This window comes from Halichoeres trimaculatus, unplaced genomic scaffold (assembly GCF_033239565.1).
Source record: "Halichoeres trimaculatus isolate MK-OKI-2021-1 unplaced genomic scaffold, fHalTri1.1 fHalTri1_scaffold_34, whole genome shotgun sequence".
In the NCBI taxonomy this organism is placed as follows: Eukaryota; Metazoa; Chordata; class Actinopteri; order Labriformes; family Labridae; genus Halichoeres; species Halichoeres trimaculatus.
Genome location: NW_027437212.1, coordinates 443843 through 455920, shown reverse-complemented (window position 1 = coordinate 455920; position 12078 = coordinate 443843).

Below are 12078 nucleotides of genomic sequence, written 5' to 3'. Positions count from 1 at the left end.
TCACCCCCGAGGAGGAGGGGTTCGGTCAGGCACCCGGGAGGACGGACCCAGCCCAGGCCACCACCTATCACGAGTCGGTGCCGGCCCCCAGCGCACCCGGCCAGACACCAGAGACCACAGAAGTCCTCTCCCCAGAAACCCAGTATCCCCCGTACACAGCCTCCTGTCCCAACCCACCCCTATCCCCCTCTCATCTTTATCACAGCTCACCAGCCCTCCACCGTGGACCCTGACACCCGCACATAAACATTCTGTCCATCCATACCCATACGTTCACACAACAGCACAACAACACCACAGCACCACAAGACGACCACACAACAATATCACAACACGGCAGCACCATATCATTACGCACTCAGAACCTCCAGCCACTCAGGTGGGAAATACCCCTCCTTTTCGTCCTCACTCACCAAAAAAAAAAAAATATATATATATATATATATATATATATATATATATATATATATATATATATATATATATATATATATATATACATACATATATATATATACACATACATACATATATTCACATATACATATATATATATAAATATATATATACACATACATATATATACACACATTTACATATACATACAAATACATATATATATTCGTACATATATAAATAATTTTAAAAAGAGGATTAAATAAATAAATAAATAAGTAAATAAGTAGATATAAAGCCATGGGCATCCTCCGGGGCGCCGCGGGACCCCTACTGAGCCACTCGCCCAGAACCCAAGGCAGCGGATCCGCTTTTACCCCATGCCCCAGGGGGCATGGTAGAAACAGGGGTGTGAGAAGAGCCCCCTGCCCTACCTCCCCCGCTCTGTAGTGTGTGGATGTTTGTGATCCTAATGCAGTTAAAAAGAAAAGTTAAAATTGGGGAGTGGACAGCCTCGTAGCTCATGGGGCAGTGCCCTTCAGGTGGTTAGCTCAAAGTGCCCTGCCTACCATATACCACTTGGCCCACCCCAAGGGTCTCTGTGTGTGTTGTGTAGAGTAGTTGGCATCATGTAGGGATGTCTAAGTGTAAGTAAAACTGAGGCGCAAGTCTTATCAGGGTGTAGCAGAAGTGGTCCCTAAGGACCTCTACCACCGCACCTGACGAACGTGCACCTCAAGGTCCTAAGTGTGTGGATGCTCTAGATGAGCGGGGGAGTGAGGGCTGTGGGGCAAAGTAAGACCAGAGAGGAGAAAGCTCCCCTCTGGAGGGTGAGCCGCCCTATTGGCAGCAATAGGCACCTCTGTTCCCCGGGGCCCCCCGGGGCAGGGGGGGCCCAGGATCCGCCAGACTCAGAGCACCGGGCCGTGGCAGCCAGAGGGTCAAGGACACCCCGGACCACCCTGGCCCATTGTATATTAGAGAGATATATACTATTATATAGTAATATATAAATAATAAGAGAAATAATGATAATAGAAATAATTATGGTAATAATAATAACAATAATAATAACAATAATAATAATAATATTATTCCATTGTTTAGAAAAATTCACACACGTACATAAACACAGACCTGCACACACACACATCTGAACGTAACACACACATCTGAACGTACACACACATCTAAACGTTATCGGGTTTTCTTTGAAGTAGGATTTTTTCTGTTGTTTTTAGGTTAGGGGAAGGTGTTGGGGGAAGGTGTTGGGTAAGACGGTCCAATGCATGGGGTACGACGGTCCAATGCATGGTTGCCCGGCAGCTTCCCATCTTTTGATTATTTCGGCCGGGGTCTCCAGTCCTTTTTGGTTTATTGTTTCATTTTGGTTGAACATTGATTTGTCTGAAATAAAATTAAATTCTTGTTTTTCTTCAAAACTTGCTTGTGGTGTCCCTTTTATGTTGCGGTCTGGAGCCAGTTTATATTATGTTTGGGAGACGGTAACAGGAATGTGGGATCTATCTCCGGTAGTATGGACGAGCTAGCTGTGCTAGCCCAGCAGCAGAGGGGCTGCTGGAGGGCAGAGTGGCATCGTGCTGTTCACAGACGTGGCTGACGAAGCAAACATCGGACGTCGACGCCACATTGAAGGAGCTTCACCTGCTGTGAGCAGACGGGATCCAGGAGACAGAGACTGAACAGACTGCTGGGGAGGCTCAGTCCTGGACCCTGTGGAGGTGGAGACTGGTTGGGCTGGAGAGTGGTGGACGGGCTGTCATTGTCTATTTTTTTGTGGACCTTTTTGCACTTTCTATACACTTTCTAACTTTTGTTTTCTTAAATGCTGCTGTGACTCCTGAATTTCCCCTCAGAGATAAATTAAGTATTTTCTATACTACTCTATTCTAACAGCCATACACAGAGAGGGTCTTTCTGTTGACATGGCGACCAGTATTCTGTGTCCCAGTGAAGTGAAGAGGGCCTCCCATTCCTGCCATTCATATTTGTCCCCTCCCCCTTCAATAAGAGCGCCCTCCACAACCAGGAGTGTGACTTCACTTTGAGTTATACTCAGAAGTGAAGGGGTAGTATGTAGGGGGTGGTTCGGGATTGAGCTCTTATCAAAGAGGCTCACCTGGTTTCAGCCTTTGAGATCTTTATACAGCTGGCAGTGCAGAGATGCATTTTGGTTTGGGGACTGCTGCTTTGCTGCTTCCCCTGGGATTTTGTTGCATTGGTCAGTCTGACCCCTGAAGTGGTCTATTAAGTCTTTACTAAGGGAGTCTGAGGGAGTGATTTGATCTCTGTTAAAAACAGGCTGGATTCAAAGATCAACAGCACTAAAGAGGAATGACACATGGCTGTGTGGAAGCTGCTGGGTGAAGCTCTTCCATTAAAAAGCTTTTTCTTGGTAAACTTTGGAGCCACCACAGAGGATGTGCTGAGGAGTAAACTGCTTTGTTTGGAGGAGAAAATGGATTTACCCACAGTGTGCTAATGGTTGAGCTTGATGCCATTTAGAGGAAGGAAGCAAGCTTTTGTTGTAGGTGTGGCCTGCCCTCTTCCACAACAAGGCAGTGATGTGTAAAGTCAGAATCTTGCAGAGAGTCTGAGGGACAGGGATCCTTAGTGACAGGAGACGTTCCACGGTCAGGATGTTTGCAGGGTTCCTCTTTCTGCTCTTCCTCACAAATAAGCTGGCTCTCTTCTCTTTGAAGCATGCTGCTGTGGAGCTCTACACTTTGATTTCAAATATTCACAAACATTCATGCAGAGTTGATTTCATTGAAGCAAAGTGTTGATGGTGTGTCAGTGAGCTGTGAGCTCTGTGAGCAGGAAAAGCATTGATTGTTGAAAAGAGGGGATGCATATGCAAAGATAGAATGTTTCAATCAGAAGCTGATCATGCTTTCTGTGTCAGGTGGAAGCAGCTCCAATCACACGCAGCCTCCTGATGCTGAAGGCCTCTACAACCAGAGCCACTTGGAGGGTATGTAGAAAGGGATTTTGTTTCTCAGTGGGATAAAGAATAATGACAGAAAAAAACCTGTGAACTCTTTCTGTGTCAGGTGAAAGCAGCTCCATTCACACAGTCTGAGGAAGGTACGGACCTTTGTGTGTTTGTTTGTCTGTTAAAGTGAATGATAAATGGAGGTTATTGTTGACAGATTGGTGCAGACTATATAATAGGTTTATGTCATCTTGTTTGTTTCATAGCTGCTTAGTTTGCTCTCATATCAAACTGCCTGTTTGTCCAAATGTGGTTTCTGATTGGCTGGTAGCAGCTGGATAGTGTCACTGACACCACACACATAATGCAACAATAAATCACTCACTCATCTGAACCAGATCAAAAGAAAAGAGCCACAGGAGTGGAAATAACTTTCAATGGCAAAAGGATGGAAATACAACCTGAGGCATAGCATGTTTCCCTGTAGACAGACGGACGGACGGACGGACAGATTTTTTTTTTTTTTGAACCACTTTATTTGCTGCTCTTACTCAATTTACCCATGTAAGTCAGTTCAACTCAAAATTATTATTTCAACAAACTTTCTGTTGAAATATTGAATAAATAAATAAATAAATAAAAACATCATAGTTTTTGCACATTCCCAAACTTCAGGTCACCGTCTGCCACATCACTCAAAATGCCCTTAAAGCACCACATGGTCCTGAAAGAGTCCAGGTCTCCTGGCTGTCTATAAAAGCTGAGGTCAAGGTTGATCCTGGACCTGATGAGACCCTCACACAGTGACTGCAGAGATGTTCTCCACCCCCTCCTGCTGAACCTGTCACAGACTGAGGAGGGAGAGGAGCTCTCACCGGCTCTGCGTTAGTTTCAGGCAGAAGTGGTGGAGGGACAGACTAACCTGCACTGTGTGTCAGATACAGATAAAACATTTTCAATTCTGCAAACTAGTGCACCTAAAAACTGATCCCATTAACTTTATTCGTGGTTGATTTGGTGCCTGGACAAGAAGTGTGTCAATGAGTTTTATGATTACTTGTACCACAAGACGAGCGGGTTGTTTGTGATCCCATGTAAATGAACACAATTTAATATGAAACGGTCACTTTTTCACACACAATTCACGTTTACATGATAAAATTATGAGGGGTGAAATAATCATCTTCACAGTATATTTTGTAATCAATACGGCTTCCTTAAAAAATCCTGGCTCAAAGTTTGATTTAGCATCCTCTGAATGTTCTCTGCAGAGACTTTATCATGGACATGGGAGTGTATTAAAAACTGATAACAGCCTCTATTTTTTATTTTTAAAACCCATAGAGTAATCTTTTTTTATTTATTTTATGGATTTATTATATTTATTTATCAGCTGACAGCTCTCTGCTCTCTGCATAAGTGATGTATATGAAAGCTTGACAGAAGAGGAGTGAAATGTTAGAAACACTATTGTTTCATATCTAATTTAACTATTAATATTTAAATATTTCTCTGTAAACCTCTGTTTTTCTGTCTGAAAATGATTTACGCTCATATGATCTAATAATGACATGAAACTTGCAAACACAAACTCAGACCTGGCGTGGGATTTGAGCGTACCCTACACTCACGTTCAGATTGATAAATGAGGGCCACTGTGTGTCATGGACTAGAGAAACCAGTTGTCCTCTGCCTGCTGAAGGGACAGCTCTCACTGAAAGATGGATGAAGGTTTTTTTTTTTCTTATTTTATTTATTTTAACTTTTTTTGGGGGGGGATTTATGTTGCAATAAAATAAAAGTACAATATAAAAACAACACAAATCTCAAACAAATGAAAAGGAGCAAAAAAGAGAAAAAGTCCCCTTCATTCATTCAATGCTAAACACATGATCAGATAAAAACAAAAATACTGTCTTCCAGCATGCCTTTCAGCTTTGCCTTCATTCTTTTTTGCAGAAAGAAGACAGGCAAAGCAATTCACAACTTAAATGCAAATTTACATCAAACAAAAGGAAAACCCAACAAAAAAAATCGTATCATGGTTGTCAGTAAATATTTTGGTGGTTTTATTCCTATTTATTGACTTATTTATTTATTTATTTTAAGTTGAAGGTTTAAGAATATCTTTCATCCCTGTATTTGTTTATGCATGTATTGTGAAGATACTGAATGATTTGGTTTCCTTAGAGTCCCTGTCCTGGTTGTTCCATAAAGAGAAACCTTTAACTGTAATACTGTGCTCCTTTAGAGTGGTTCTGGATCTTGATTTTTTAAATATTTCTAATCCTTTTAACTTGTAATGCTTTCTCCCTTTATAAATGTGTACTGAATGTTTGATGGTCAGAGCTTTTTATTAGCTTTTTGCATAAATTGTAGCATGTTAAAATCTATTATTAAGCTTCAGCAACTGTAACTTAATGAATACTGGGGTTTAAGGGAGCTCTGTATGGACTTCTGTTAATATTCCTTATTGCTCTTTTTTGTAAAATGAAGTTTGGCAGGATGGAAGTTTAACTTGCACTTCCTCATATATCAACACAGTAGGTCAAGTAAGGAACAATCAACCAGTTATATAGAAGTTGCAAAGCTCTGTTATCAAAATGTGGCGAGTGGAGGAGGTGAAAGAAACCAGCCTAAACAAGCACACACACACTCTCTCTAGAGTGGACGGGGTCTGAGTTTCCCTTAATTTACTTTTGATAATAGAGCCAGGCAACGCCACCCTTGGACTTGCACCCAGGGAAAGGGTTCACTTTCACTGATGATAGGCACACAGGTCAGTCCATAAAGAGGAACCAGAGACGTGGTTCACATTAGAAAGTCCACAGATACTTTATTTTTCAAACAAGAACAGATTAAAAGGTTTAATTCATAAAAAGCACCCAAACACTCCAAAAGACAAGAAAACAATGGAAAAAGGGGACCTGGCAGGACTGGGCTCACCAGTGGGCTGGATTGGGATGTGACGGGGAAGGGAACACCCAGTAACTTGTGAAAAACACACACTGAACTGTGCAAAAACTCAAGAAGAACCACATCACACACGAGGAGGGGGAACACCACCACCAGGAACCCAGGACCACCACCACCAGACTCCAGTCCTATAAGGAGAGGGAGAGAAAATTAATTCAATTAACACAAACCAAAAACCCAACTAACCCACAAATAAATCAAAAATACATTTAAGGCCACCAAAGGTAACTGCTAAAGTAGCCTGAACACAACTACTACACTGGATAATAAAGAAATAACAGAAAACAGATAACTGAACCAAAATTACTTTACCACAAATAAACAGTCAATACCACATTACCCTTGGGGTACCCAAACCAACCCTCAGAAATAACTGTTATTCACAAAAGAAACAAACCAAAAGAAATAACTGTGTCCAAAATTCTAATATGACAACAAAAGAATTAAGGCACAAGGAAATGAGTGAATAAACCAAAAGGGGAAAAAGGAAATATCAAACCAGGAAGAAAAGGAGACCGAAACAAAATGACTCAAATCAGTGCTGAACCAAAATCCAAAAGAAGAAATCCAAATCAAATTAATTAACTCACTTTCACACACTTAAAACAAATAGGCCCAGTTATTCTGAGCCAAGTAAAGTTCGGCTGAGAGAGCACAAGTAAGGCTCAGACTCAGCAGGCTCAACGACAATTAAGTTTGGTTCTGGGCAGGATACACATATGACTCAGGCAGCCAAACCCAGGTGTACCATGGCCCAGCCGAGTCAAGGCAGAACATATAAAGCAAAGCAAAGTCCAGTAATACCAGGCGGCGTAAGGCGAAGCCACGTTAGGCAAAACAGCAGTGCTTCTTGGTGATCACTATAATGATCTGATCAGCTGATAATCACATGAAGTGAAGCTCACAAAGTGAGCTCCTGCTCAGCCCAAAGCAGAGTTGAGTGAGAGAGCAGGGCAACCCCACAAACTGCTTCAAGAGTGTCTAGCCAACACAGTCTCACTCCCAGCGTGTCAAAAACAGACGCTTGGTCAGGGCCCTTTGCCGTCAGAAGCTGACGCGAAAGTTCTCCCTCTGCGTCCTCATGAGACGCTGCGGGTCTTCAGTTTACTCCAATGTAAACCGACTGCGGCGTTTTAAGACGCTGTGAGCTTACATCCAATTGGTTAACGGGGGAACGAACATCCGGAAGAACTCTCCTGTCTGACAGTTTTCACGTTCGTCGCTATTTTACTATGTTATACGCGATATTTCTCTACAAAAAAAACACATATTTGTCATTGTTAATTGCTCAATAAGATGTGTCAATGTTTAAGTCCATCAGTTGTCTTTATGTTCCTTTCGATTTTGAGAAATAATGAATTCGATCTCACTTTTGGATGGCCGAAGATACTACACTACCCACAATCCCGTGGGTTGTTTCCATAGTGACGACGCCCAAAAGCTTTGCTTCACCAAATCTTTTTTAAACCAATCAAAAATGGAAGCATTTCAAAGATTTTGTCTGATATATTTGAAGTGAAGTGATTAAACGCGACTAATTATTGAAACGCTGTTAAAAAAATATCTGCACTTAGCTTCAGTCCGCCAAATGTTTGGTGAGTCAGTCTCAAGCTTGGTGATTGGATGCGTAAGACGCAATGCCCTTTGGGAGTCGTAGTGTTCAAGGATCCTGCCAGTTAATGCTGCGTTATTCATGTCAAGAATTGTTTATTGATCACACAAAAGCCAGGTAAGTTGTAAACTCTCCCGATCATTTTAATGTCGATAACAAAACAGACATAACAAAAAAAATAATATGTCTTGTTGGACCATTTTCTGGAAGAGAGAGAGAAATTTAAAGAGAACTTTCTCTGCAACATTTCTTTTTTCGTTGCTAACTCATCTGTATAAACAACGTAGTAGCAGCTCAAATTAGCTTAACGTGGGGTGAAGGTAGCGCTATCAAAGTCAACTCAAATCGCACTGGTTTAATTTATTTCAGCTGCGTAATGATAAGTTCACATCCTGCAAAATAGATATTTCATACTGCACTGAACTTAACTACTATTGTTACATATACCCAGTGGGGAACCTTCAGGGACTTCTAGGCCTTCAGAGAAGGCCTTAAAAAGTCTGGACCAAAAAATATACGTATTATATATCTATATAAATATATAATTTCTCATTTAGTTGAATAAAATACATTTAATACATCATGTAAGTTTTGAAATTAAGTGTACTGCAAAGTTCACTTCAGCAATGAAAGGGTTACTGTCTTGGAACATGTTATCTCTATCAGAGCCCGGTTTGCTGGCTCATTAAGTGGTTAGGACTTCACGAAGGCCAGGCTGTGTTTTGGTTTGGAGAGAGACAGGAGAATTGACCAATCACGATTCGATTTTTTGGGGGGCGGGACAAAATCAGAAGAGCATAGGCCTTCGTGAAGTCCGAACAGTGGGCAGAGTGGTGAGAGCGGTGAGAGGAATGGCAGAAGACAAGAGCGAAGTTGTGGCTAGCTTGTTAGCATTTTTCCGCGTGTGCGAGTAAAAATTTCATCTGTTCGTGCGAGTGCGAGTGCTTATGTCTTAATACTTCATCTATCACGGGCACTGTAGAGGACATTGTGGTTTGAATTCTCCCTCTCTTCCACTGGCTCAGTCAGTCTCCTCCACCTGAACTCTCCCCTGTTCTAAAGAGAGGGCGCTGTCGCGTACACACGCGGTGCGTATGCGTATCACACACCGAAGACAGACAGAACTTCAGAGTCAGCCTTCTCACTATATGATTCCCGCTGCTCTAGACTCTCCTGATTGAAGATTATGCTGCGTTAGAGCAGAGCTACGTTAGTTTAACTCACGACATGTCAACACCAAAAGAGAAACAGCTAAGGCTCTAAAAACTCTTCATCTACAAGTGCAGCACAGTGATCTGTCTCCGTCTCTGAGGTCTCCTGCAGCGTCTTTGGATCAAACCAACTAAGAGAGAGGGGGTGGATGGTTTTTTGAGTTTTCGATATAACGCCCAAGTACGGGACTTGATTCACTTTCAAAAAATATTAGCGATCACAGGAGCATACTTTAAGTTGGGGGACAATCAGGAGAAATCACAAGCCAGGAGAACAGCCAGAGAAGGGGTTTAAAAAATGGGAGACTCCCTCCATATTCAGGAGTGTTGGCAGCCTGTCAGCACTCTCGATGGGTAAAAGTAACGAGTTTATGTATGACACAGATTGACAAAGATAAAAATTTAAGACATTTTCTTCATCATTTTAGTTTTTTAAGTAATTTTTGTAAACTCACTTAATGATGTTAGTCATTGTTTTATGTAGAACCTCTTTTTATTTTTATTTTATTTATATAATGAAAATGTTTTTTTTTATTAACTACTTTTTTCCGGGATGATTTCTTTTCTGGGCTGTGAGGGCTGAGGTGAAGGCCCAGCTGTAGTACTCACGGTTCGCCACTGCATATACCGTTGCATACAAACCAGATTTTTGTAGAAAACACACCCTCACTGCTTGCTCTATGAGCTGTCCTTGACATGTAAATCATGTTTTTAACATAAGTGTTTACCTGTGACAGCACACATTGGCCCTTATTCACAGAATGATGTCAACTTTGACTGTACAAACCTTCAGTCTTTATTGGTGTTTGAATGTGTATTGAACCTGAATGTAGTCATCAGTTTTAAAGCACTGGAGGTTGATACACTTTTTAATGATTGTACATTTTTTCAAGTATTGACAATTTGTTATCTAAAATCATATTGCAATAGAAATATTGTGTTTGCATAAAATGTTGCTCTGTGCTATATTTGTCTGTTTGCAAATTGCATATCCAAATTGATACATATATCATGTGACAGCATACATAGTATCATAAATAATCCAATGTTCACTTTCTTTTTCAGAATGACGAAGCCAAAAATCAAGTGTTGCCCCTCCTGCCAGGCCCCAAATGCACTGCAGTGCAGAAGCTGCACTCAGTGCCTTTGTCCTCTGCCAGAAAATTAAAAATTAAAAAAAAAAAAAACAGGCTGAGCTCAAAGACTCCACCTGGTCGTCTTCTGTAAAGAAAAATCGAAACGCATGCAGGACAGTAAAGTCGGCCCAGATATCTGTAAGTTGTAGTCACTTTGATTTCACAAGGGGATTAGTTTCTCATACATTATATAATTATCTAATTTGTCTATCAGTCTTGTGTGGTGCATGTAATTTTAATCATTGATCTATATGCTGCATACATATTCACGTAATGACATAATGTAAGAATGATCAAAATATTTAGAAAAGAATAGAATTGAACTTTATTGTCATTGTAACAAGTACAACGAAATTGAAGTCACAGCAGCAATCAAGAAAACAAAAACAATAAAGTGTATAGAAAGTGCAAAAGAAAAAAAAGTCCATAAGAAAATAGATGATGACAGCTTGTCCATCATTGTCCAGTCAGCCAGCCTCCACCTCCACAGGGTCCAGGACTGAGCCTCCCCAGCAGTCTGTTCAGTCTCTGTCTCCTAGATCCTGTCTGCTCACAGCAGGTAAGGCTTCTCCAATGTGGCGGTGGCGTCCGGTGTTTGCTCTGTCAGCCACGTCCGTGAACAGCACGATGCCACTCTGCCCTCTGGCAGCCCCTCTGCCGCTGGGCCAGCATGGCTAGCTCGTCCATCCCACGTTAGATCCCAGATAAATCCCACATTCCCAACAACAATGGATGGAAGGACAGGTCCACGTTGTCACCTCCGAGCTCACACCGGAGAACCAGCATGTTGTCCTCACCTCCTCCTCCTCACCTTGAGGGAAATCATCAAGCTTTACACCAGTTAGCATTGACATGCTACGGGCTGCTAACAGCTGATTTCACATGTAAACAATGCAGCCATGGTTACATGTAGGATCTCCAGACAAACACAGGAGAAAAAGTAGTAAAAATATCACTGAAGCCACAAAAAGTTTGGTGTCCATGACCAACAATGAACCAGATAAAGTAAAGAGCCACTCCAAATACAAAGATGACGAAAAAGAGACAAAACAATTACAAGAATCGGACAAAGAAGAGAGAGCTGCTTCAAAAGGCAGCCATAGCCAACAGGTGCCTAGCAACAATTTCATATTCACATTTTTAGTTTCATATTTATATTTTCAATTTTATTTTCATATTTTCAAAAAGCTTGGCTGTTATGAGGTGATCATGTAGTTATTCATTTAACTGGAACTAGCGTGTTTCACGTTAACTGCTAATGCTAATCATAATCCTCATTCTAATCCCTTTTGATGAAACAATTTGGAGCTAAAATACTGTATGCGGTTAATACCATCTATTACGCCTCAGACAGGATCCAGCCACTGCCCTTGAGGGCAGAAGAAATGTTTTCTCAGTTGACTACTTAATTGACTCCATTACAGTTCTTTAGTATGCTCATGGTAACAACACTTTCACTTTTTGGTGGTGGTTTGTAAAAGGAGGTGGAACGCTCCATAATGCGCACAAATGGCAAGCTAGAGCTTAACAGTCCCACATCACTGTGCTGGGGTCTAAGTTTCTGTATTAGATAAAATTAGTGCTGTCAGGCGATTAAAAAAATTAATCTAATTAATTACAGGATTTGTAATTAATTAATCTAATTAATTGCATTTTAATCTCATATCTGCTTAAGGTCCCAAAATAAAGAATTTGAATTCCAGGACATTAAAATTACATTAAAAGACATTTAAAAATAAGTTGGGAATATATACAACACATTTTTAGGTACACTGAGGCATAAGGAACAAA